Source organism: Acomys minous, assembly GCF_964271855.1.
Source record: "Acomys minous genome assembly, chromosome: 4".
Classification (NCBI taxonomy): Eukaryota; Metazoa; Chordata; class Mammalia; order Rodentia; family Muridae; genus Acomys; species Acomys minous.
This window is the reverse complement of record NC_140486.1, coordinates 10,503,611-10,531,591: the sequence shown is the minus strand read 5'-3', so window position 1 is coordinate 10,531,591 and position 27,981 is coordinate 10,503,611. Positions and strand designations below refer to the sequence as shown.

The following is a 27,981-nucleotide window of genomic DNA, read 5'->3' as shown; positions in this document are numbered from 1 at the left end:
TTCCTTGTTTTCTGCCATGTTTCTCTTTAGACAGTTAACTGAATCAAATCAGGTGACAAGGGCAACTAGGAAAAGTGAAGTTTCCTACTTCAATTGTCTTACTGTATGTTATTTGCTTAGATCAGGGAAGACCTAAACATTTGAGGCACCAAGGGCACCAAGATGCTGGTGTGTGTGTGTGTGTGTGTGTGTGTGTGTGTGTGTGTTTTGAATTTGGATTTTCTTTTTTCCTTTTTTCGGAGGCAGGGTTTCTCTGTGTAGCCTGGCTGTCCTGGACTCACTTTGTAGACCAGGCTGGCCTTGAATTCACAGCGATTGCCTGCCTCTACCTCCCCAGTGCTGGGATTAAAGGCGTGCGCCACCATGCCCGGCTTAATTTTGGATTTTCTATGCCAGGCAGACAGATTTCTCCCGTGCTTCCTGTCATCATTAGGATAATTTCCCACCACTTATTCTGAAGTCAGGATCCATGGTAGTCAAGCTTCAGGGACTATGGCATTCCTGCGTCTGAGTTTTGACTGGGTATAGAAAAGAGGAACCCCACACCCCGGCACCTGACTCCCAAATAGCCATCAGTCTGAATTTCATTCCATTCCTAAACCATTGCTGGATGGATATGTTCAAGATACATTGGATAAACGTATGGAATTTTCAATGAAATAAAAATATTTGAAAAAAGAGAAAGCTAGGCATGAGCTTGCGTGAGCGAGACAGCAAGCTGCATTCTATCATGGAATCTAACTCAAATTCTTTGATTATTATTATTTAATTAATTTATTCAGATTACAACTCAATTGCTATCCCATCACTGGTATCCTCCCATTCCTCCCTCCCTTCTGCTTTCACCCTATTCCCCTCCCCTAGGTCTAAGGCCGAGGGGGCCCTCCTCCCCCACTATATGGTCATAGGCTATCAAGCAAGGCTCATCTTGGTAGCCTGCTTATTCTTGTCTGAGCTCCTGCCTCGAAGTTCCTCAGTGATGGACTGTGACCCAGAAGTGTAAGATGAAATGAATCCTTTTCTCCCCAAGTTACTTTCGGTGACCATGTTTGTCATAGTTAACAGAAAAGAAACTCCCACGACTGTCCACCAGCCTGGGCAGTCCAGTCAGGAGCTGGCAGAAGGATAGGAGCCAACCACAGAGCTCAGGCAAAACCTTGAGAGACTAGGAGCTTCTAAGTAGGTTAGTACCCGAAGCTGGGTTTAAATCTTAAATGCCCTTCACTAGCTTTGTTTTGACTGCTTGGTCTCCTACTTGTGGTGTTACTTTGAAGGCTGTGGGTGGGACCTACAGCAGGTGGGGTTCGTTGGTGGAAATAGTCACTTACGGGAGAGTTACTGGAAGTCATATTGGCTTCGACTGTCTTGCTTTCTCAGGTTACTGCCTGCCTCTTGCTTCGACTGGCACGGCTAGGTATAAGCCCCTCTCCCTGGTGTGCCACTGCCATGATGGACTGAAATCCCTGTGATAGTGTGAGTCAAAATAAACCTTCCTCCCTTAATTTGCTTTGGTCGGCTATTTGATCATAGGGCCATCAACAATATGTCAGAAGTAAGATGGTTCCGGTAAGGCCGGCATGATGGTCCCTGGACAGGAAGCTCTTTATTCACTTCTTGGTGGTCTCAGAGAGAGCAGGAATTAGCATCTAAGTCCTCGGCCTGGAAGCCAGCCTGAAACCCACAGGCTCGAACTGTTCACTGCTCTCAATTTCTAGGAGCCTATCATATATGACATAAGTGACAATAGAAACAACTGTTTGACTTCACGGCGCCATGTTCCTGGGTCCTTGGTGTCATAAGCTTTTTGTCTTTCATGTGATTTCTGTTACCAAGTTTACAGGTGATAAAGTTGAGGTCTCGAGAGCCTAAATTGCCAAAATGTCACATATTTAGCAAGAGACTGCGCTGGGACTCCTGTAAATTGTGTTGCATTCTTAGAATCCCGCCGGCAATAGAAGGCTGTGTTCTTCAGACCCTGTCCTCTGATAGGCCTGCCATTCGTAGGCCAGGCTTACTGGACTCAGTGCTTACTTAAATGCCTGATGCTCTGAGGACCAAACTGATTCTCAAAAACAAACAAACAAACAAACAAACAAACAAAACAAAAAACAAAACCAACCCCCCCCAAAAAAAACCCCAAAACCAAAACAAACCAACAAAACAAACAAACAAAAAAACAAAAAACAAAACAAAAATAAAAAACAAAACTGGGCCAGTTCAGCGGATGAAGCACAGAAGAAAAGCCAGGCTACCAACCTCCCTGCTGTGTGGTCTTAGAGTGGGTACCCACAGAAGGTCTTCACTGTGGCTGGGAGTGGGTGGTGAGTAGAATGTTAGGGGACATTTTGTGCTGGCGAAAGTCACACAGCAATGTTTCTAGATGCCAGTAGGCATAAAGAAGAGAAAGAACTTCTGAATAAAATTTATTTAAGGCAGTGTTTGCACAGAAACAACCTGGTGCTGAGCTGCTTTTAGAAGGCTGATATTCATACCCTGCTGGAAAAGCCAGCAACCAAGTTTATGATTTTATCAACTTGCAAAGGTCACTTTTTTAACTTTCTGTGAACCGTGACATTATGACTGGGGTTAAATCACGCCAGAACAATTCACGGAAAGGGAGCCACTCAACTAATCCAGCCTGGGCGTGGGACCTGGCCTACTAAAAGCACACAGCTCTCATGTAAGTGTGGTCTTGTTCAAGAGAGCAGAGCTGGAAGTCCCCAGTGACCGACCAGCTCAGGGGACAGCTTGAAGCAGAGCCTCCAGGTGACAATGGTAAGCAGCCTGTCTGTCCTTCTGGGCATGCTCACATTGTGATTCTTTGGGCTCCTCTCACTTCCAACATGTACTAATTTATGCTAACATGGTCCATCCCTCTTTCCAGATCTGTCATGTTTAAGCAAATTTCTTTAATGTGTTTTTCCTTAGTACAGAATAGCAGAGGCCAGTTTATAATGACTTAGCAGTGATGTATCACCACGGCTTTGGCATCTTCTCTTCACTGGGCTCTAAACATCACAGAAAAACCAGGGTGAGGATTGTGCCTCATCCCCGAACCTTCAGCACCCACCATTTTCTTGTGCACATGGTGGACTCTGATTGAAAATTAAATCCTCCTTTTCAAAGGGAAAAAACAAAAACAAACAACATTCCAGAAAATATGGACAGAATTAGTATTGTTTCTTCACTGGACACTTTGTGGGGAAACAAATACTATATTCTACTCAAGAGGATGCTATGCTAAAATCTGATAAGTAGACCAGGTCGCCTGTCCCTTGTCAGTGCTAGGTTCATCTTCCCTTTCAAAGGTAGATCTCAGTGGCTACTAGGATTACATTGGGTCACTGGGGAAGCCAAAGATGATATTGTACAGAAAGCATCCAACGCCTGGCATGGGAGACAGTGACCCCATGTGTAGAGCTCTCTACAGCTCCCCAATGAATCCTTAGCCAGCACTTTTGTTAACTCTGGATTGTGATCTTCTTGGTCTCAGCATGGGTCTTCCCACTCACTACCCACCATATCACTGTCATACTTTGACTCCCAGTTTTCTGTCTCAGAATTCACTAACAGCTTCTTGGTGTAGTGGTGGTATTATTTAGCTTCCCCATAAAGAGAGATTTACTTTAAATAGGTACTCTGGCTATTTTAAAAATCGCATTAAACAACCAGATTCTGACAGAAATATTTCATCTACTCACTCTTACTCTCTTTTTCTCACACATATGAACATGAACACACACACACACACACACACACACACACACACACACACACACACACACACACCACTACTTTGTTTTGTGTAATTTTCAGGCAACATTGTGGCTACAATTGCAGGGAGAGGTTGACTCTTCCTGCCTGCATTCAGAGGGATGATTTTTGGATGCTTAACTCATTAATTCTATTTAATAAAATTCAACAAATATTTGTTGGGCACATTTTATGCAAAGAACTCACTGTACTTTGCATTTGGAAGAGGGACTTCACTCTTATCTCAATGTTCTTGCATGTAAGGTCCTTCTCTTTACCACTGTGGTTTCTGCTCCTAGCACAGTCAGCGTCCCATTAATGTTTTCTTGTCTATATGACAACAGAAAAAAGCTAGAGAAGTGAGGGTGTTTATAAGTCAAGTTTCCTAGCCCCTTAGAGGGCAAGAGAGCATCATCTATACACCAAGCATATGCTTTGATCTGAGTGTGCTAATCCACCTCCTGGGAGACGCTATCTACCACAGAGTTTAGCATCTTCTTCAAGGCTTAATTTACTCATCAATAAAACGGGAAATAATGGGTGACCCTGAGAACAAAGATGTTAATGAAGTGCTCAGCAAAGTGTTTGGTACAGTGAGCATCCATGTGATGAGAGCAGCTTCCTAGATTGCTACTCATATTGGGAGCTGGTGGCCAGGTTCCCTTTGTGTGGCAGACGCTTACTACCCTCCAGTGAATCTGACATAGAGGTCACAAGACAAGAGCCACATGCCACAGGTGGTAAGGGATGGGGGCGGGGCATGAGGTAGACATGCTCAAGATAAGAGGCTTGACTGGGGTGAGAACCCCACCCTGAGGGCTCCCGTCATGGCTGGCACACCTGGTGCTTGAAAAGATCTTGTCTGGCCTCCCCACCAAAGGGAAGGGAAGTGGTCAAATAGGGGGCACCATAGTTCATGTCAGAGTCAGTCCTCGCTCTCCACACAACTGTGGAGAATGTGCTGTCCATTGGCTAGATCTTAATAGGGGGTCTAGGTTTACTGCGTGCACAGTCCTTGGATGGTACAGCAGTTTGAGCAGATTCCCCTGGGTCCAGATCTGCCAGCCTTGATGGTCTTCTTGTAGGGTTCCAGGGTCCTTCCATTTCCCCATTCTCCTATACCTCTCTCATCTGGAGTCCCAAAGGAAGGGTAAGCAGGCTACCAGGATAAGACCTGATAGGCTGTGATCATATGGGGGGGGGGGGGAAGAGGTTCCCTTCTGTCACAGGCCTAGGGGTGGGGAATAGGGTGAAAGACAGAGGGAGGAGGAACGGGAAGATACAAGTGAGGGGATAAAAAATTGCGATAACAATTATTCAGATAATAATCTGAGTAAACTGTTTAATTTAAAAAGAAAATATATAAACTAAAAGGACAGAAGTTGGAAAGCAAAATGGTCATTATAGAAAAAAAGGCAGAAAATAATTTTATGATAAAGGGTGCTTAGGAGTATCTAATCGGGGACTTTTGGCTCTTTCCATGATTGTGTTCTGAATGGAGGCTTTGTTGAAGATTCCAAGACAATTTTATGTGGACTTATCCATATATTCTTAATAAAAACAATTTCACAAAAATATCTTGTCTGAAAAGGGACAGGAGAAAGAGAGAGTGGCTCAGCTTTAGTGTCGAGCCTAGGGTGCCATGAGGTGGGTTTTTTATGATCCAAAGACACAGATGTGCTTGCACCCTAGTCTTATTCTGCATTGCTCCCCTAAGTTCTAGAGATCACAGCAGGGTCTTTGTCCCTCTAGAATGACTTTTTAGAGACCTGGAAATCTCATTACAATCTTCAGGGCTTGTGATTGGTGAGCAATATGAACAACAGAAAAATTGACAGGGGGAGCAGATGTGAGTGTGTGTGTGTGTTTGTGTGTGTGAGTGTGTGTGTGAGCATGTGTGTGAGTGTGTGTGAGCATGTTTGTGAGTGAGTGAGTGTGAGCATGTGTGTGAGCGTGTGTGTGAGCATGTATGTGAGCACATGTGTGTGTGTGTATGTGTGTGTGTGTGTGTGTGTGTGTGTGTGTGTGTGTGTGTGAATTGAATAGAAGGCTGGCTCAGTAAAAAGCATTTCTTTAGAAAAGGATCAGTCCCGCTGGTCTCCTCCCTAGCCCACCTTGGAATTCTTAGCTTTTGGGAGACAACGAAATGGAAGTGTTTCTTTTCTTTCCCTTTGCTTCTCAGTTCTATGAAATCACGTCCCTCATGCCCTCTGCCCTCTTCTGTGAACATGTACTTTTGCTCCTACTGTAGGACTGGGCTTGGTTCTTCCAAGATGAAATAGCCAACCACATATCTTCAGTTTCTGGCCCCACTGGCACCTCCATTTTACTTTAATTACCCAATTACTGAAGCCATCCAATCTATTTATTCAGGCAATCAAGACTTTAAATGCATGGATTTATCATCGCCTCAAATCACCTGTCACTGCGATAGAACAAAAATAGAAAGATAACCAGGGGCTGCGAGAGTAAACCTCACCACGCTTCTCTTGGCCAGGTAATTATTTTAGAGGCTCCCATGGGAAGAAGGAAAACATGGTTGGGAGAGTGAGCCACATTGGTGTAGGAGAGCAGGGACTGTCTGGAAGCGTGTTGTCTATTTGGGGGCGGTTGTTGATCCATGCACAGGGTATATTGCCATTTCTAAGAGAGTCTCAGGGCTTGGTGGAGGAGGGAGGGGGACATCAGAGGACGAAGAAGGTGGCCTACAGATCACAGTGTGGCTGGAACTAAAGATATTTCTAGATTCGCCCCAAATAAGCCTATTTTCTCATTTGCCTGATGCCAAATTGTCTTTGAAAACAGACTGCTTTTTGTCAGTATGAACAGCTTTGTTTCTTTCAGCCATTCACCTTCTGGGACATTTCACTCCAGCTTATCAACTTTTAAAAATTAAAACATATTTCCTCCCCATCCCCAGCTTAATACAGAACTTCACGTGTGTTATGTTCGGTGAGGGCAATAAATAGTCTTTGTCCCTCTGAGCACGGTGTTACTACTCAGGCTGCCTTGGGTCTCTGGAAGCCCCTCTGGGGAGCTCTGAGCAACTATTGAAGCCATATCTTGCCTGTCACGCACTCTGACTAGAAACGTTTAGTAAACCCAGTATGAGGATTTATATTTATCCATATCTCTGTCTAATAAGACAAATATTTATTTTTGAGCTTTTAAAAATTTGAGAACAAAGCATACATTACTTTTTAATTTATTTTTATTTTTAATTTTTTTTTGTCTTTGGTTTTTTGGAGACAGGGTTTATCTGTCTGGCCTAGACTCACTTTGTAAACCAGGCTGGCCTCGAACTCACAGAGATCCACCTGCCTCTGCCTCCCGAGTGCGCCACTATGCCCGGCAGCATACATTGTTTTAACCTCATGATGCTAAGGTTAAATTTGGCCACAGAATCCAGTTTGATTTCCAACAAAACTCTCAACGTGTTTACTTCTTTACTCCGAATGTGGCTGTTGTACCTCCGTTTTAATAATCATGGTTACAATCCATAAGACGGGTGTTGCAGAACACTGGAACAAGAAACTAGGCACCCCTTTACGGGCTGTTGTGACTCTGCCGATCAGTTCTGGGGTCGTGTCCCAGTCCAAGGGCAATACTTGAGGTGGACGATGCCAGGAGCACCGCCATCCCTTTGTTCTTTACACTGAAGTAGAAACAGATTCATTGTGCCAAAATTGTTTCTATAAGCTTCTACTCTAAAGGGGAGCTCAGTCGACTGTAGGTCACCCATGACTTAAGTTGCCTTTTTGACATATACTATATTAGAACATTAGCAGGCTTGTACTTGTTTTTCACATATAAAATCAACAATACCCTGGGTATAAATGTATGTAACTGATCTATTTGTTTTCTCCAAAGCTTTTAAACACTCCCACCTCGTTCTTTTGCCATTAAGTTTTATCTAATGTCCTCACTCTAGTGTATTTTTTCATCTGTGAGTTTCGTTAAAGCAAACTCGCCAGCAAAATTGTGAAAATTGTGAAGAATCAGCTTCACCTGCATGTGGCCGCATGTGGTAAATGAATACATTTTGGGTAAGATTTATTGTGTTACCTTCTAGAAAATTCTAAATCCAAAGAGAACCAGATTATAGAAAACTGTCGATTAAAGCTTCTTTCGTTTTTCTACGGCCCAGGTGGAGGGGACAAATGGATTCCTATCTGACTGTAAAATATGATATATTATTATAAACAGAGTCTTGAATTATAGAAAATACTAGTTAGCATAATTACATTACCATATTTTTATATGGAGATTATTATTCAAACACCAAACAGGCAATCTTCCAGTGGGGGGAAAACCAATAAACACTCTCAGTCCTGACTTCCACTGTTATGTATGTCATAGCACCAAATGATTCTAAAGTTTAAAACCCATTACATTACAAGAGCTATTCACTTCAAGTAGGTGGCAATTTGCTTCTTTTTTTTCCACCCCACGCTTTGATAGCTATTCACCTCTATCAATTCTTATCTTGCCCATTCTTTAGAAACCAATTGCAGTTTAAAAAGTTCCCATCTACTTCTGATTGGAATCGTCACATGCTGGTTTTTTAAAAACTATTTTTCAATCTCTTAATAAAATAGATTGCCTCTCGGGCTGCTGGTTAGTAAGCCTGTTAAGGCAGTGCTTCCAAGGACCTCCATGCATCTTGGATTTTTCTTGCAGTTGGTGCTATCCAATAAGTCCCAGGTTTCTTCTAGTCCTATCTACATGTGCAAAACAGTTGAATGGACCAACATAGTTTAAGATTGTATGAAATATTGCCAATAACAAACCTCTTCAAATTGCCAGTTAAGTTAAACTGCCAGCCTTTCAGAATTCATGTGGTATAAAATTGGTCTTGGAACTTTTTCCTTGGCATGTTAACAGTGTTTTTCTCTTTCATTTTTTCGGTTTTTTGTTTGTTTGTTTGTTTGTTTCTGTTGACATCTGCGTTGACAGACTGAAAGTTCTCTCTAAAGCATGGGGAATTCCCTCTGCTGATGTGAGAGACTCTCGCCTCATCAGTCTGGGAATAAATACTTCCTTAGGACTCTCTATGTGGGGTCAAGTGCAGGAAGGGAAGGTACTATGTCTGCCCTTGAGGGTCGTGCTTCGGAACGACAGTCATAGGAGATGGTTTACAAAGTCAAGAGGGAATGTTCTGGTTATGGGGCTCACAGTTGATTCAGATATGGAAGAAATGTGGTTGAGGAAGTGGTACCCCAACTGTAAGAAGTGGTACCCCAATCATAAGAAGAAGGTCTCAAAGAGCCAAGGCGAACGTTGTGTTAGCAAAAGACTACCTCAAGGCTGGGGAAGGTGTAGAGGCCATGAGTAAAGTTTGTGATCATAGGATGAACTTAAGGCTGAGAAATCAGCTAAACTGATCCTCGTCTCCCCCTGGTATTTATTTTCCCTGTCTTATAGGAAGAGCAACCATCTTTTCTTTCCTTCTCTAAATTATAGTCATCCTTGATGCCCCCTGAACATTGCCATTCTCATTTTAAAATAATTGTGTATTACAATAAGTATGAAATGAAGTTAATCAAATGGAGGAACGAGCACATGAATCTGAGAGGCCATCCCTCAATGCCAAGATATATATATCTCCTTGGTCTTGTTGTTATTTAGGGGGTTACATGCCTTGTGAATTTTAACCGCATCCACACCACTTTTGTTTTGAATCCTGTTAACTCCCTTTGAAGCTCTAAATGCAGTTTAGGAGACTTTAAGATAATGCGACAAAAAAATCATAAATTGTTTTTATATGAGTGTCTAAGGCCTGCATATTCCCTGCCTTATAGAGTCTTTTGAATTCTGTAACAGGTATGAGTGTTTTGAAAACAGTATGCACGTAGAGAAAGGAGCCCTGAGTCCCCGAGCTAGAGATAGCGTGCAAACTTGTCCAGAGAGTTAGAGAAGGTTGAACATCTTTAAGACAGTTCTTAAAAAGGACAAAGGATTTGATATTCCTCATAGAAAAAGAAGATAAGAAAACGGGGAGATAAAACTGCGGATGTAGGCAAGTTGAGATCATATTCAAGGAAAAGCAAATACTTCTGTATGGCAACAGCATTGGTGGTGTGAGCATATTGATACACAAATCGCCTGTTATCTGCTCTGCTTTACAGTCACCCCCTTAATCTCTTTGTAGGCATGTTTTCACATGAACTTCATGGCACCACAGCAAAGGCTGCACACATGGGAACTGAGGTGTGGGTGAGTGAAGGTTCTCATCTGCTACCCTTTGTGACTAAATATGGGGGCCAGCACTTTGTCTGTTTGAGGCATCTTAAGAAGAATATGACTCATGGCAGCTGACAGTTTGAGAGAATCGGGATGAGCTGAGCTGATAGAGCCTGCCTCGGAGTGTAGGGGCGGATGGGGAAGGGCAAGACCGGCCGGGAAAGCAGAGGGACTGGCTAGCAAGTCCGCTGCTAACACGAGAGCTTTGGACTCTCATAAAATCCATCCTCCTGGACAAGAGTTCAGATGTACAGTGATCCCCACATTCTAACTGTTAGGATTCTGCGACAGTCCGCCTACCTGGGATGTCACTGCTTACCCGCCAGCGGGGCATGGCCCTGCCCAGGGCCATATAAAAAAACAGACCCTCCACGTGGCTTTCTATCACTTTTTACCTCTTCTCTACCCTCTCTCTCTCTCTCTCTCTCTCTCTCTCTCTCTCTCTCTCTCTCTCTCTCTCTCCACATATGTCTCTAGAGACAGTTCCTGTATCTCCCTATTAAACCTCTTAAGTGGATCTGTTGTGTGGTGTGATTTCATCCCTCTGTACAGTTCTGCTGTTCACCTCTAACCTCCGCCGCTCAGCTTTTTACATTCAGGATGAAACTTCAGGGCTGGAAGGCAGGGTATGGCAGAGAAGACAGTGTTGGGACTCTCTAGGGCATGGCTTCCTCTAGGTCACAAGGGCTGTTCTCTCTGAGGGATGATGTCCTGACCCGCTGGGTTAGGATGTGCCCCTGTGAACTCCCTGGCTTGCAGGGCTTTGTGTACTATAGTCAGGAGTCAGATTAGGGACTGAGTATTTCATAATACTTGTTAATTACCTTTTCCCTTCTAGCTATGGACTTAGAAGGATAGTTTCATAATGACAGAATTTCAAAAGCTATACTCAAAGCTTCACCCAAACAGTTACCTGTTGCCCGCTGCCCCTGTGGCCTTATTGTTTTGCACAGGAGTGTCTTGTCCTTTCTGTCCCTTCATTGCCATGCAGAACACTGTGCAGGGAATGCCACATTGAGAGTGTTGTTATCCTTCCTAACACGGCTATTTTTATTATAAAAAATGGAGACTAGTAGGAGGTTAATGGCTGCTTAGAATAAAAACAAATAGCAAGGAAGAACAAATATTCAAAAGGGGCATTGTCTTGCTGAGTGGATGGTGCTGACAGGGAAGCTTTGCACTTCTTATTTGACTGCATAAATCAGGGTCGTGTGTGCTCAGTGGTCGGTGGCATCGTATTGTTATCTATTGTCAGGCCACTTCAAGGAAGTGACTGTTGGAAGGCAAGGACCCTCCAAAGGGCCACAGGTTCCAGTCAGACCATTTGTTTCTTTCTTTCTCCAACATGACACTTTCCACCACCTTTGCTTTAGAAGATGGATTGATTCTCTCACAGTGATTACCTTGGATGCTTGTAAAGCACACTTCTTGATACTGAGTGGTGGATGACAACAGAGGGCCATCAGTTCTGGACTATACACATTGTTTTGTGCAGCATTTAAAATTCTCTGCCTACAGCACATAGCATCCACACTATTGCACTTTTGCAATTTGAAGAACTTTGTTCTTGTCAATAATCGCAATAAGACAGTTTCCAACCATGTTGTCTTTTCAGGCTAAGTTTCTTCCAAAGTTCCACTTTTGATAGGTGATTATCAATAGAAAAAAAGACTAACATTATTGGGTGCAAACTTTATGCTAGACACCTTGTGAGATGTTTTTATTTATTTACTTCTTTTCATAATTAAGCAGGGTAAGTCCTACTATCTTTAGTCCAGTGTGAAGAAACTAAAGTAAGGTATAGAAAGGCTTACTCATCTATGGTCATGAAAGTAGTTAGTAAGAAGTGAGGGTTCGTTTATTAATCAGATCACACACACACACACACACACACACACACACACACACATACACACACACTCCATACTCAATCTCCTGCTAAACATATGTTATAGTTTTCTTTATATAATATTCTTTTAATTTTTTTTAGATTTATTTTTTATGTGTACAGTGCCCTGTTTGCATGTACACATGCAGGCCAGAAGAGGGCATCAGATCACATTCTAGATGGTCGTGAGCTATCATGTGGTTGTTGGGAATTGGACTCTTTCAAGATATACTGACTTCCCCTGGGAAGATTCTGATGGTTACTATCAAATTTCAGCACAAAGGAACACAGTATAGAGAGATAGTCCTTCCACTGAATCAGCACAAACTTAGTCCAATTACCAATAAAAGAAAATGTTCTATGATTGCTTACAAATGATCTAGCTAAATTGTGTCAGATTTCCTACACGCTTTGCTTCTGTACCGTTCTCTAAATATTTCTCATGTCAGGTCTGGTTCTGCGTTCCCTCCGTGATCACTTCTTCCCCTTTCCTCCTTCCAAAGGGGTCTTCACACCAGCTAAGTGTCAGTAGACACAGGCTCATACTGGACAAGGGCTAAATGGTCTCCCTGGGCGTCTTCCACCTTTTAGCTCCACGGGCTCACTGTGGGCAGGCAGCTGACTCCCTCCTTCTCCCGGAAGGCCTGAACCTCTGTTAGCTCCTGGGTCTGGATTTTGCCCTATTCCCACCTGCTTCCTGGAGCTTCTCTTCCTTCTGTCCTCCTGTTATTGTGGTCCCCACTCACAGAGGAGGCCAGTCTGGATTTGGCAGCTCGCAGCCATCTTTCCATGCTCCGGGATCACTAATGAGTCCCACTTGAGTAGTCACCATGGTCCTCTCCCTCTCCTCTGTGTTCTCTGCTCATTCCACCTGAACTGTAGTCAACTTCATGGAGACCAAGCCTTGTGAACTTCTTGAACCCCTCATATTGTACATCCGACCCATACAGTTACTAAAGTGAACCCATAGAAAGAAGACTGGGCTGGTAATTTGAAAGCTTGCCTTTTGTTCAAGCTCTGTTACTAGCCATGCACGTCATTTGAGGGAAGGTTTTTTTCCTAACTTTCAAATTTGACCGGCCTCATCTTAAAAAAACAATACTTGAGCTGTGTTTATACTAAAAGGCCCTAGGATGTTCCAAAGCTACAACGATGTTTTAGTGATCGAATATTTGGAGAGACACAGAGTTTCAGAGAAAGTTCACCCTAAACATAGGTTGCTTAACGTGCAAGTGTCCTGAGAAGAGAGGCTGAAGGTAACACCTGGATGGGGAACACCCAGGCAGGGAAGTGAGCCAGATCATCAAGGTTCCTTAAAGCTTGAAAATATAAGTGAGCTGAAGCAACTTGCTTCTCTTTAAGTCAGCGCCTCTGATCCATTTAGCTGAAGGTTCCCTATGTTTCTCCAGCACAGCTCCTTACTGGACTCAGATACAATGGCATTGTCTCCAGTTGCTGTGATCCAAAATCAGTGATCCACAGGCATCAGAGTGAGATCCTAGGTGCCTTGGTGTTAGCTTGGCTTGGAGAATCAAATACAAGCACCCCTGTGTTCTTTCCTTTAGGACCATAGTCAAAGGGTAGACCCTATTTGTGTCAATGATATGTATTTAAAAATAAAACATGATTATGGGACAGAAAGCTGGTGCCACAGGTACAGTTCCTTGCTCCCAAGCCTGAAGACCTGAGTTTGATGACCTCTAGGATCCACATGGTGGCAGCTGAGACCTGACTCCTGCATGTTGTCCTCTGACTGCCACATGTGCTCTGTGTCACACAAGTACACATACAAGACAGAGATAAATAAGTGTAATAAGAATTTTTAAAATACTGGTTAATTCTATTCAAAGAACGTTGAGACAGAGCATCCTGTCTGCCTCTCAGTGGAGCCTCAGCAGCTGCCAACTGTGAACCTTGACCATACAGCCCTGACCAGGAGGGATTGAGTGATGGGTGGACAGGCTTCCTTCCCCTCTTTGGGTCTTCTCAGTGGAACTCTGGAACCACAAGGGGATGCTTCAAGCCCAGCTAGCAAGCCTACTTCCTCTCAGAGAGTGCCCACCTCTCCAGTGGTCTTGCACAGGCCGAGTCTCTGCCTCACCTCCATCAGCCACAGTCCTGGGTCTTTCTCTAGGAGTGTGTGCATTCCACACTCTTGCTTTGATGGACTCAGTCTTCAAGCATGCAACAGAATCTGTTGGTGCAGGAAGTATTTTCCTTTATATAAAAATTAGGACATGTAGCACATGTTGCTTTATAGTTTTCATTAGGGCTGTGCTGTGAATGGCTCTTGAAGACAACAATCACAAAACTCAGCATCAATACTTTGACTTTCTTTCTCTCCATCTTATCCTTTCATTAACGGATTTGACCATTGTGAACTTTGCCTTTAGTAGCATACAGTTGGCTTCTTGGTCCTCCTGTGTACATAGGCACTCGGGAGGAGTGGCTTTCAGGAAGTGTTGAAAGTACGTATGGGCTTTATTCCCATGGGAGCAGGGATTCCCAGTTTTTTCCAGGGATATAGAGCAAAGGATGGATGTTCATTAAAAACTACTCTTTGCTTATCCAGAGTTGCTGAAGTGGCTTTCTATGTATCCTGCATTTATTAAACTGAACCCAAATAAGTTCTATTTAGCTTTCTCTTTTTGACGTAGGGTGGCATATGGAAAGGGGTCTCTTCTTTTTTTTTAATTGAAAAACATTTTATACTGCATATTTTGATCATGTTTTCCCTTCCCCCAAATTCTCCCTAGATCCTCCTACTCATCCTATGTTATGTTTTCTCTATTTAAAGACAAACCAAAACAACTCCCTCCCCAAGAAACACATATACACATGTGTGCAAGCATGCACACATCTGAAACCCTCAAAAACAGAAATCAAAGCAAGCAAAAGACCAATAAGACAAAAAAAATGCCCAAACAAAGTAAACGAGACAAGAACTCTACAAAACTACCATTGGGTTTATTTTGTGTTGCCCAACTACTTCTGGGCCTGGAGCCTGCCCTGATGTGTGGTTAACATACCCAGTGAGACTCCACTGGAGAAAACAGATTTTTTTTTTGTCTTTTGCCAGCTGGTATTAATCTCAGATAGCCTCCTGCTTAGTGGGTAGGAGTCCACGTCCAGTCTCCCTGTCAGTCCTGGGACCGGGAGGCATCATTTCTGAGTGCACTCTCAGGATCTGGTTCATTTTGTCATTAAAAATGCTCTCCCTTTCCACTTACCTCCCAATCCAGACCTACTGCACCATCACGGCACAGCTCCCCACTTTCTGCCTTTCCAATTGCTACTTGTGTTTCAGGACCCCAGCAGGAGGGAGGATGTGCTGGGGGCTTTGATAAGCCCCACCGTTCAGGATCTCCCCTCTCTGGAGCATCCGCAGTGCTTGCTGTTAGTGTAGCTATTGCTTTATGTTCCCCCCAGCGCCATCTCTCCTTCACACTTCCCATATTGTGTACATCTTTCATTCACATTTTTTATTTTAAAGTTATGGCTGGTGGTAGCCATTTTACAGTTTCTTAAACATGGACCCCTTCTATACAACAATCGGAAGAGTGACACTATGCCCTTGAAAGATGTTTTATTTGTGTTGGATATAATACTGCTAAAATATATGCCATCCCCAGGGACTCACTGTGCTGTGAGGTTTTCCCCCCCTATAAATACCTAGCTTCTACCCTCAATTCCCAAGCCAGAGCTTCAAGTTTTGAACAACACAACTTCCAGAGTAATGCAGATGCAGAGGCTAGGTAATTTGTGTCTGGGCTCTCCTCTTGGGACTTCCTGTTTGGAGGATGATTTTCTTACAAGGAACCAATGGTTTTCAGTCCAGATAGACTTGCTAAAATTGTGATCTCTTTTGTTATACACTTGTTAATGTTTTTCCATGCATACTGTCTTATATCTTCGTAGCACTCTGCAGGGAAGGTAGGAAGGCTATTTTCACGCCCATGTGACAGAGGAGGGCACTGTAAGACCTGTGGCTTATATGAGATCATAGAGATGGTGGTCAAACTGGAACCAAGTACCATGTCTTGGGTCTGTTCTGTCTTTTTGGCAAGATGCCCAGTGAGGTTCTGATGACAACATGCTTCTCTACATCATTGGCCTCTAAAATATGGTCGTATTTCTAATCCTACATAATTCTCACAGGAGTCGTGGAAGAAACTGAGTAAGAGTTCTTAGAGTCACTATTTTCAACTCAGGGTTATAAAATGCAGAGACTTAAGGGTCTATTCTGGTTACATACAAATCCGTGGATGTGATGAGATTGCACTAGGTATACAGACCTTCCAGGTAGGACTTTGGCACTTTTCTGCCTTCACATCAGGTACCATGGACATCAGTCCCTTCGTTGCTAATAATTTCCACCCGAAAGCATGAGTGTTGGTGGCTGCTTCAGGGTGGTCTTAAAGGAAACCGCCACCAGCTGAACCCACTGTCTGGCAGTAAGTGATAGGCAGGTGTGCAAGTGGTGTGGTCCGTGACAGGAATGGAGGTGGGGTGGGATGGGCACAGAGCCAAGGTGAGAACCAGGTCTCTGGGTTCCCATGCCTTTTCCTCCCCAAAAGCACTAGCAAGAGAAGGCAACAGACTTGCCCATGAAGAAAAGATTAAGTGAATGTCAGATCAGGGGTTGGATGAGACAAATGAAAGAGTCACTCTCACATTCATCCAGTGAAAGAGGGAGGGTGTCTGGTTTCTTACTATTTCTACTCTCAGCAAGTATGCTGCAATGACTTGGCCACTATTACCTTCGAAAAATGACCCACTGCCTAAGCTCTGCCAATGCAAATACCTCACCAGCTCTGAGTTGAAGAAAAAGATGAATGTATTTGGCACCTTAAGTAACAGAGACAGTTGTGATGCAGTCATTCCCCAAGGATGTGTAACAGAAGACTGGATTTTCTGCTGCTGTGATGGGTGGTCCCAAATTTACAAAGAAGGTACTTTCTCTCACATACATGAATAACAATGTCAGTTCCTTGGGGCCGAACCAGCGACCTGGCACAGTGTTCTGCCTCCTTAGAAAATGCCGAGTTTTTACAAGGGCTCTCTGTCTGTCTGTCTGTCTGCCTATCTATCTATCTCTCTATCTATCTATTTTTCTATCTATTATTTATCTATCATCAGTCATATCACCTATCATCTATCTATAAAGGAGTAGTGTTTGAGTAGAATGAGATGGTTACATGGTTGTATTCTGGTCCTTGCATAACAACAAAAATTCCACAGAATAATCTTACAAAGACATTTTGAGAATTCAGTGGACCTGTTCATCCCGAATCACTCTGCATTTATGACATAAAACCCTCAATGCAATCTTCAACCTCCTGTCTTCTAAGACCTAGAATGGTGTTCACTGTATGCATTTACCAGGGGAGGAGGTGAAGCTCAATATTTCTTTTAAATCTTGAATAGCTAATGGTATAAAAACAACAACAATTAATGTAAAAAAGAGGCCATGATTTTGAAAGAGAGCAAGGAAGGGTATGGAGGGTGGGGGCTGGAGGAAGGAAAGGGAGGGGGAATGATGTGATTATATTATAATTTGAAAAAAATACTTAAAGTAAATAAAACACAGCCTAGGGCATTTAGATAAGAGTAATTTACCCATACTAAGGGCATGCCATTCATTTCATTGTCCATTGTTTTTACCTGACTGACACAAGAAAGACATTTCTGTGGTGAGAACTAGCACAAGTTTTCAGACAAATGGAATTTACCTCTTCCTTTAATACACAAGACCTATCTAGTCACTTACAAAAAAAGACTAAAAGAGAAGAGACCCAGCATTGCTTGGATGAGCTATAGAAGGTTAAAGCAATGTCTGCAAACCAGAAAACACAACAACTTAGTAGTGTCCTCGAGTCTTGGCAGAGGGATCAAACTCCAGGAGCTGACATGGTACAAGATGCTTATAGTATTTTCAGTAAGTGTGTTTCTTGTGTCTTTAGGGGGAGATAGAATCTCAATTGAACAGCCATATTCTCTCTCAGGGCAGATGTTTGACAGACAATATCAGAGTCAGCAACCTCTGCTCTTGTGATATCTTATCTTGTATCCAGTTATTAAAAGAAACTGGATACATGTTAAGACATTCTGAGATAAAATTTGACTTTGCCATTGGGTATCGTATATTCTTGGGTGTTATGAGTACTCAGCGAGAGTTGCTGATTTTAAAGGAAACTCAGGGGAAATTGCTTAGTTCCCCCAGGCCTCAGTTTCCTTATGATAGACTAACTAGTCCTTAGCATTCTCAATTGACAGGGATACTACCAGATAAAACCTAGTAGTGGTCTCTGAACACGTTAAAAAAAATTCAAAGCTCCCTAGAAATACAAGTGGTTGCTATGGCAAACTGGGTTGAAATAGACCTTTGACTAGAACCTAGTAAACTTTGGGTCTTGTCCAACTCAGCTCAAAAGCAATAAATCTCAGGAAGTCTCTTAGCTCCCCAGGACGTCAGTTACCTCATTTGTAAACACAACAGCGGAATCTGTTTATTTCAGGGGAGCATTTGAAAGTCAACAGAGATGATTATAAATTGCTCCTCTCCGAAGAGCAATGAAAATGTAAGTTATGGGTGTCCAGCGTTCTGTGCCTGCGCTCAGTTGTGGGTTTTGGAAAGTTAATCCCTGGAGAAGCGAGGGCTGCAGAGGCGGCCCCTGGGCCTGACCCCGCTCCCTCCCTTCCTGCTTCTAATCATCTGCACCGTGTGTTTCCCATTAACTTCTCCTAAACATTGCTCTCGCTCCCATGTTTCCTGCAGTCACTGCGCACAGTCCCTTAAATGCAAAAATCTCCATAGGACCTCAGAATGTTAGGGCTGAATATGGTCTCTGAGCTCACAAAACCAGCTCCCTTCCATATCAGAGTATGGAGGCCTACAAGGCCAATCTGGTAGCAAAGTAAGAATCAGATTCCATGTCCAAGTTCAGAGGTCTGTTTTCTTTTCTTTTCTTTTTTAAAACATGCTTTACATTAGGCCTTTTAAAAGTTGTACTTTTCAATCCCATTTTATTACAGGAAACCCCACCTTCTGTGACTTCAGATAGGACTCATAATTGGCTTTGTTATGTGAAATGTTGGTCTTCCCTCTTCGTACCCATCTCAGCGGATCTTTCAGAAGAAGGCTGTCCTGAGGTGTGATTAGCATGTCTTAAGAGTCAATGGGCAAAGTGGTTTTCTTTCAGCTCCAGCTAGTTTTCTCTTATAGAAAACAAAAACAGAGATGAATGAAGAATGGAGGGCGGGAAGTGTGTGTGGGGGGGAAATGCTAGTGGACTCATCAATAAGCTTTGAGTGAAATGATGTGGCCTGGAGAGGTCAGTGAAAAGCAGGGCACCTGGACCCCAGCACAGGTGATGAGAGGAAGGCATGCCAATCACTTCTGCCAATTTATTTTCTCCTGTGGGTATTTTTGTCTCTGTTTAGGATATTTGATATGCTGGTTGCCATATTTGTGATACAAACACACACACACACACACACACACACACACACACACACACACATTAGAGAAGAATTTTTGATTGGTTTCCAGCAATGAGATGATATTTGCACATGTATCCCATTTGCTTACATCGCATTTCTTGGCTTCAGTCTCTTCACTAAAGGCATCCAGTAACTTACATGTTCATGAAGGAATTGTCCAACTAGAATGCTCACCTCCTGTCATTAGGGTAAGAGAATTTAAAAACATTAATGCTCACCGTGCCCTACCTCAGAGGCATTCCACACAGACACCCCCCTGAGCAAAGCGTTATCACTAGGGCAAGGGCATAAACCAACTGACAAGTTGTCACAAATTATCCTGTCTTTCAGCTTCTGTTTCCTGACAAGCCACATAACCACCCTTAGGAAGGACATGATAACGCAACGTCTGGACTATAAAACTGTTCATAAAACATTATGGGATCATGGGACGTCTGGGTCCCTATGAGGATGCTGCTGGGATCTAACGTAAGCCTGAGTGGAAGGTAAGTGATGAGCTATTGGTAACTGTCATCTTTTCCTCAAGACACATGGAGAACGAGGATAGATGGAAACCCCATCATTTACAATTTTTCCAAGTGGGGAAGTAATAAAGACAGTTAAACAACATGTGGTATGATGGTGTGAGTCCTCATGGAGGACTTCCCACTCTTAATAAAAGTAATGGGACAAGAATAAAAAGTTAGAAGAGGGAGGAAAGAAAATGCAGAAACGAGAGAACAGGAAGCCACGAGGAACCAAAAGTGATGGCAAAGTAAAAAGTGGGCTGGATTCTCTCAGATCTTTTAGCTAAATGGAGATCAAGGGAAGAAAGAATCAGGACCCCAAAAGGGAACGAGGACCCTACAGTTTTTACCTCACATTCTTTGTTCATAACCTTGCCTTTTCTCCTCTCACCTTCTCCTTTTTTGTGGGGAAAGTAGAGAACTCCTATATCTAGTCTTGTTATATGTGCAAAATCCTGACATTGACTGAGTCTACATTTGTCAGGACCCTCCCACATCTTAATTCCAAACCACTACAACAACTCCTGTACACCTGCCCTGCCTCCAGGTTCCTCCCGTTTGAGTGTACCCAGTGTTCTGTAGCTGCGTTGATCGCTCTCAAGCACCCTTAGTCAGAAACCTGCCATGGCACTCTGCTCCCGTCATGAACTCAAACTGCTCAGCCTCCCTGGCTTGCTCTTCCTGGCAGCACATTTTCTTTTCCATGTATTCTTAGTTCACGGATCTTTTTGTTTCCCTATTCATTCTCACTTTTGTGGTGTAAAGCGCATCGTACTAGCCATCTTACAGCCCACACAAACCCAGCGTCTGTGTGTGTTCTTACAGGATATCTACCTGGCCTGTGAGAGTGGTGTTGCCATGAAAAATGCAGCCTGAGCACTTTAACTGAGCATTGGGTTAGAATGTGATTCACTTCATCATCCAAAAGTGGGGGAACAAACATAACCAACTCTTCCGCTCTCTGAGGTCTTTGTTAAGCCCTGCCCTCTGTCTGTCTCTCTCCTCCCCTTTCTCCCTCCCTTCCTTCTTTCCTCCCTCCCTCCCTCCCTCACTTCCTTCCTTCCTTCCTTCCTTCCTTTTTTTGGGAAGACACTGTGGTTTCATTCGTAGTTTGTCATTGTCAGATCAGTTGCACAACCAGTGTAGGTACTTGAGGGTTTCTTGTTTTTTGTTTTCGGAATGGAATACAAACTGCAATCATCTTAACTCACATTTTAAAGGAAATATAAATTAGGTAAAAATATTGACCATCACTTTGTATTATAGTATTATCATTTAACAAAGTATGTCCATCATCTTTAAGATATTGTGAAGAACATTTGGGGCCAGCCCACTCCTCTCTAGGAAACACACTTGTGTTTTTCAAGAATCAATTGTTGTTTGTTCCCAAACATTTTATGCTGGTTTTAGTTATAATTTATGTAATATATTTAAATATTATGCAAAACTGTAATATACAAATGCAAAGAGGGCTACTGTTTCTATAAAATTAAGTTGATTACTCTGGAAAGAGTCGTTAAATGAAAAGTTGATAAAAAAGAACTGATGTTGAATTGAATATGTGTGACAACTCCAACAGCTTAACTAGAAACTGTAAAAGTCTTGATGTATTCCTTAGCTAGATAGTTCAGAACGTACATTTTTAGGCTCTTGATTTACTGTAAAGAATCCAAAAGTAGACAATGTAAATGATGTCTTCTGGAAATGGCTGAGGGAAATGATGGTGTAAAAGACCCATATTTTTAAAATGACACTGATTTTACATCAAAAGATTGGCATATAAATATGCAATTACAAATTTGCATTAAAGAACAGTTTGCCATTTTTATGCGTGTTTAAAATAATTTGACCATCACTGTTCATTATCAGCCGTCATTCTACATTCCATGAAACTAAAGGAATTCTTCACTGAGTACCACCATGAAGATAAAACATTTCTAGTTTTTGTGCAGAAACAGAAAGGGATGGTCTGCACGATAATTCCATGGCACCCACATGCTGAAAAACTGGTCTAGTGCATCCCAGGGTCCCCACGTTGTATACTCCCGCCTCTCACTGAAACAGGGAACCAGCGAACACTATGAAGCGATGGTGAGAAGGCTGCTGTTTCCTCCCATCAGTAACTCGTACTGGAGGAAGGCGGCCGTAGTGCTGTGAAGACACTCAGTACCATGTTGAAAGGTCACTGCTCAACAGTGTGTTCTATCCACAGCCGGCACTGCACCTCCTTACCAGCCATGGAGGCGAGCCTCCCTGGGAGTGTACCTACTAGCTCCAGTCAAATCCTCAGGTGACAGGAGCCCTGAAAAAAGCCTCACCAAGATCCCATAAGAGATACCAAGCCAGCAGAGCCCTGTCCAGCTGCTCTTGTGTTTACGATAGACACCGTATGACATATTATCATCATTACTTTCATCCATTACGCTTTGGACTGTTTTGTTGTACAGATCTGGATAACCAGAAATAGAATCTGGAGTGTTAGCACTGAGGAAGAGCAGTGAGAAAGGGAAAAGGCTCTGGGGCTGTGGGAGACAAAACACTTAATTTACACTTGTCCTTATCTAACATAATGCCATGTACAAAGAATGTAGACAGTGAAATAAAGGATGCATTAGAATACAAAAATGTATGTACATGTAAAATTGTTTTGTTTTTAGAAAATATCAGTAAAACTAAGAGGTACAAAACCCAAATAAATAAATAAATGTATTTAAAAAAAGAGTAAGGCACAGTGAATGTACACCCGAAAGAGGCAGCTTACCTTTCTATTCACTCTTACTTTTGTTTTGTTTTGTTTTGTTTTGTTGAGATAGGGCCTCGCTTTGAACCCCATGCTGGCCTCAAACACAGGATCTTCCTGTTTTAGCTCCCAGCGTGCTGGGATTGTAGGTGTACGCCACTATATCCCACACGTACTGCCTGCTCTAAGCCTCACTTGCACATTCTGACAGCAGCAAGGCGTGCTTTGAAGAACCCTGGTTCAAGAAACCCCACTTCAGAGTCAGTCCTGGGGTTCTGCTAAAAGCCCATGAAGATATGCCAGCACAGAAGGGCAGGCATGTTCTCTTTCTGCCAAGGTAGGGAGTGGCCAGAGGAGGAGGCGGGCTAATCTCCTTAATGGCTGTTTCCTCCTGGAGCCTGGCAGTGTTCTTGGCATGTACAGGAAGTTCAAGTGGAATGAACGGGTAGTAAATGAATGTGCTTCCACTCTTGCTCAGTGTTCTTGCTTTTCTACAAGCCAGTTTCCTGCTTGCCCTCTGCACACATGCATTTCAAATGGAAACTACAATAGAAAAAAAAAAAAGGTACGAGCTGGATTGTGACACAACATGGATGGTGCCACGGTCCTGGATACTCGCATCTAGCTAGAATCTTCCTACATTGTTATATTTTCACCTCTGAATCTGATAATTTAGCCTTACTTGATTAAACTGACTCTAGGTCTTTCTCATAAAATAGAGTCTTTGGAGGAACGTGGAGTTGGTGGCGACTTAGAAGATAGGACCCCATGAGTGTTTTAAAAGTGCCCTCCCCTCTTTTAATCAGTCCTTTGAGAAATACTGCTTACAGATTGCTAATATTCCCCACTGCAGAGTCAGGGGTTACTACGTCTTTCTTATGTAACTATATTTGAATAGGTAACACTTAGGGCATGGTGATTGTTACCAACAATAATGATAGGGGAAGGCATTATGTAAGGAATGAGACTTTGGGGTCAGAACATCGCAAGGAGAAGAGATGGAGAAAGTCATTGAGAAGGTCAGATGAGGATTTGATGACTTGGCTGATGCTCGGCACCATCCTTAGTAATATTTTAACAGGATATTCTTTCCAGATCAAAAAATATCTCAACTAATGAGTATGATTCTGACAAAACTTTATCCTGCTCACCCCCAGCTCTACCATAGTGGCCTGTGATGGAGAGGCAGCTTTGTTCACGTGGTACAATCATTTTCTGTCTAGGGTCCATTCTGTGGGCTTGTGAACACACACAGAAGTATCATGAACACATGTATGCACTCACATGCTGAGCAGGCCAAGCACTCACCAGCTCCTTGCTAATCTGTCAGAACCACTCATTTTTATTTCTGAGATGATATATCAGACACATTGAGAGTCCTAGGTGTGTTTTAAAACACAATCTATGGAAAATAAATTAACCAAATCCATCCAAAGGATACAAATGATCAACTGTTCTATAAGGGTAATTTGAGCGGAGAAGAGCCTGCTGGTTTTGATGGCAGTTAAAAATATCTTTTATTTCTAATAAATAATAGGCTAGTTAAAATGTTCACTTTACTTATATCACGTTAATGAGTTCTGTGTGCCATTCTCAAATCCTCATCTTTCCCTCATTAAGTCTTCCCAACAACAATGTCAATAACAATAACTGAATGATCATATACAACAAAGAGCAAAGATCACTGGGAAGTTTCCTTCCCCCAAAGAGGAATTTTTGAATGGCTGCACTCTGCGCCTTGAATGCATTATGGTTAATTTCAGATTCCGAGGATGATTAACTCTGACTGGTGGAATAAAAGGCCATGACCAATTATTATTCAGAAAAATCCCGCTGTTTAGCCAAAGAGCGTACAGTGCAATCCAGTCCTTGATGTTCCTGTGATAAACGCTCACATGACAAGGTTATTTGGTGTAGAGCAGCCAGAGTGGTTGCTATGGCAACCTATTCACAATGCTCATAAATCTGAGGTGCAGTTATCCTTGCTGTGTATGCAAAAAAAAAAACCCCGAAAGAAAGAAAGAAAAAAGAAACCTACAAAGCCAGCTCAAGCGGTTTAATTTACAGCACTGCCTGAAAAAAAAAATAAAGAGGCGAATGAATTCTAAGATAATAGACCTCTCCATATTATATTCTTTCACAATACAGGCACTTAGGACTCAAATGCGCTCCTCAAAGCCAAAAAGACTTTTAAGATAATCATTATGGTAGAGAATATAGGTCATCATTAGCACCAGGAGTGACAAAAATAAAAGAGGTGGTTAGAAATCCGAGTTTGCCGGCATCAATTGTTTTCCCTTGGCCCAGTTAGCAATGCAAACAGCTGTTGACAGCACATCAGGACAGGTACATTGGATGGGAACAAATGGCTTTTTCAGTTGCTGCTTCCCAGAAATGATGGGCTGTAAGTCTAAGGGTCCAAAGGTCAAACAGACAATGATGAAATATCCCCCACAGACCCAGTGTCAGGTGGTTCAGTGTGAAGATCGCTCTGATATGGTCTCTTTGCCTCGATTTCAGCTCCACTCAAGCCCCATTAGAAACAAGGGCAGCCTATTAAACCAGCAGGTAGCAAGGCTTTCCTCATCTTGGCTTTAGGCTCCCTGGCCACCTGGATCTTTGACTCCCTGTGGTTTATTTCAACCATTATCAGTTTTCTAAATAAAAATTGAGGGAAGAGTTGAACTCTTTGAAGTGGCATTTCTTTAACACTTGGCAACGTGAGAGCCACTGGCTGCTGCTGCTGCTGCTACCCAGAATGGCTGGGACTGTAACAGGATGAGAGTCTAGTTTGAATTAAGACTCATCTCTGACTTACGTCATCTAATGGTAGGCATGGCTCAGTCAGGGAACTCTGATGGGCAGATTCCTCTTTATGATCACATCATGAAGAGTGTAGAAACAACATGTTAGTTTGGGCAGTGCTAGAAGTGTTCAGTTTTCTACAACTGGAGAAAATGATCAGGGAAGCCAACCCCTGACACCTAGGTTTAATTATGTCCCAAAGCATACATTTCTTCACCAGCCTGCAAGAAACAGGGCCTCTTCAAAACTTCTCCAGCCAAGGAGTGTCCTACTCAAGAGTCACTTGACAGAAGCTTTCCTGGATCATTTCAGGGCCAGCAATTTGTATTAAAAATTGTTCTGTTTGCCTTTTTGAGAAGATTTGAAAGTCTTTGGATAGGCATGTTTGTTTAAGACAGATCATCTCCTTTAAAAAGCACACTCCTATGATTTGAAGAATATGTTACTACAAATGCGATCAGCCTTGAGGCTGGAAGCTAATGCAACAGGTAGTTGGGACGGCAGGATCTCTGAAAGGACCAAAGGAGGCTGGGACCTTGTAAAGATAACCCTGACTTGGAGATGAGGAGATCCTTAAATGTATGGACTCGGTTTTCTACATGTTGTATCCTCACTGCCTTTCACAGTGCCTGGTAGGTGGGAAGGCCCATGGTGTCCTTGATAAATCGACATATAGTAATTGATACAGAACATGTACTTCTGCGACAGACTTCTAAAAACTGGATTGTTAACATGTCAGAACGTTCTGATACAAGTGCCACTATACACATGGATATATAGGAAGGAAAGGAAAGAGACTGATGAAAAAGGAGTTCTATTTCTTTGTAATTGTTGGGCATACTCAATAGCGGTATCCTTTACCCTTACACCAGTCATTACTTTAGAATTCTAAAAATACTGGAAAATTCTGTATGTATTGTTGCTTCATTTTAAACTAAGGCCACATTCCAACGGAGCACCTCACAGTGGGTTATGGGACTGGTTTTTCGGAGGTACATGCTGAGTGCCAGAGCTGAAGCCCCATACTCATACACTGTTAGTTGGATAATGTCATTTCCATGTATAATGATAATTCTACTTTTCCATGGGTAACTCATCCCATTTGAAGCAAATTATCAATATGAATAATACTTTAAAATATTCACACTCTTATTGGTAATAAGGAAATCAATACCATGCTGTGTGCCAGGCATAGGCCTCTGTTCTTCGCATATAGGCCTGTGCATGATCTTCTTGCATTCTAGATTCTGCCAAAAAAACCAAAACCAAAACCAAAACAAAAACAAAAACAAAAAACCCATCGCACTCCTTTCAATATATAAATTTTGCTCTGTGATCCCAGTTGCTTTTTACAAAACACACAAGAAGTGAAAACTACCATTGTCTTATTGAAAGATAAGAGAACCACAGCTTAGAGAATGAGCTAAGCACATGGTTTAACCTTATCACTCTGACTGCTCTTCCTTAGGTCTAAGCAAAGTGTTTTCCAAAATTCAGAGACTGCTGTCTGCCTGAGTTCAGTTGAGGGGACATAAAGTGGGAGGGAGCTTAGAGCGCTGGGTTAGCACTGCTGCCCAAGCTGCTAGTTTTCATTCTAGCCTGACTGTGACGGAATCATCTTCATCAGCCTTTTTACCACATTGCCACACAGCTGCCCAAGCCATTCTACAACTCAACTAGCTCAGCAGAGAGGCTCTGTTCACAAAAGAAAAGGCTTTCTAGGGGTGGGGGCAGGGATAGTTCTGTTTCATGCTACTAAACAAAGGAGAATCTCCCTAACAAATTGATTAGCAAAACCTCTTGGTGCTTGGACTCTTGAGGAGGGCTGGGGGACATCAGATAGCTACTGCTGGTAAGTAGTCTTTGTATGCTAGACATTGACTCTACCCCTGGGCTTTCAGATGGGCAGAGGTTCTATTTCTCTTTGTCTCCTCCCTAAGATGGGCAAAAAAGTATTTCAGAAAAACAACAAAAACCCCTCACAGTCTGAGAATGTTTTCTGATTCTCTAAAAGCAGGATGTATGGAAAAACTGTGATAAATCAGACATATGTCTTCTCTTGAAAATAAGGCCTTGCAACCCTGGTCTTAGTGTCATGTGCGGATGTGAAGAGCTGCTGAGCCCTTCAGACAGTTTGCACCAGTTCCTCCTGAGCAGCCCAACATACTCGCACTCCCTTCCTGCTTCGTGAGCATTGAAGGTGAGACCCCCACAACAAGCATCTCAGAAGGGAAGTGGAGGAAGCACTACAGAATCTGACTACTACCTTATTCTTGGCTATGCCTGCTTACATACAGAGAAAGGGATCTCTTACAGTCTGGATGTGACAACACTCCTCCAAAGCTCATGTGTTGGGGTCATGGTCCTGAATGCATCCGTGTCAGGAGCTGGATACTTTGGAGGTAGTTAGAGTGTAAGAGTTTTATCCTCATCCATGGATAGATACATTGGTGGTGGAGACTTTAGGAAATGGAGCCTAGTTGAAGAAGGAGGTCAGTGGAGGGTATGCCTTTGAAGAGTATATTTTACCCCTGATGACCTCT

General features: G+C 42.8%; 1 protein-coding gene and 1 long non-coding RNA gene across 9 annotated transcripts in view; one reads left to right on the top strand and one right to left on the bottom strand.

Annotated features, from left to right (window-relative positions):
* Positions 1-27,981, bottom strand: part of SLC14A2 (solute carrier family 14 member 2) — a 413,945-nt gene that overhangs the window by 200,605 nt on the left and 185,359 nt on the right. The gene's annotated exons all lie outside the window — the stretch shown is intronic.
* Positions 1-27,981, top strand: part of LOC311595832 — a 116,167-nt gene that overhangs the window by 44,900 nt on the left and 43,286 nt on the right. For 3 of the 7 annotated variants that reach the window (XR_014778582.1, XR_014778583.1, XR_014778584.1), the window contains exons 5-9: positions 6,127-6,250; positions 9,905-9,969; positions 18,920-19,036; positions 19,496-19,575; positions 19,718-19,872. This is a non-coding gene — a long non-coding RNA (uncharacterized lncRNA). The other 4 variants (XR_014778585.1, XR_014778586.1, XR_014778587.1 and 1 more) reach the window with 3 other exon arrangements.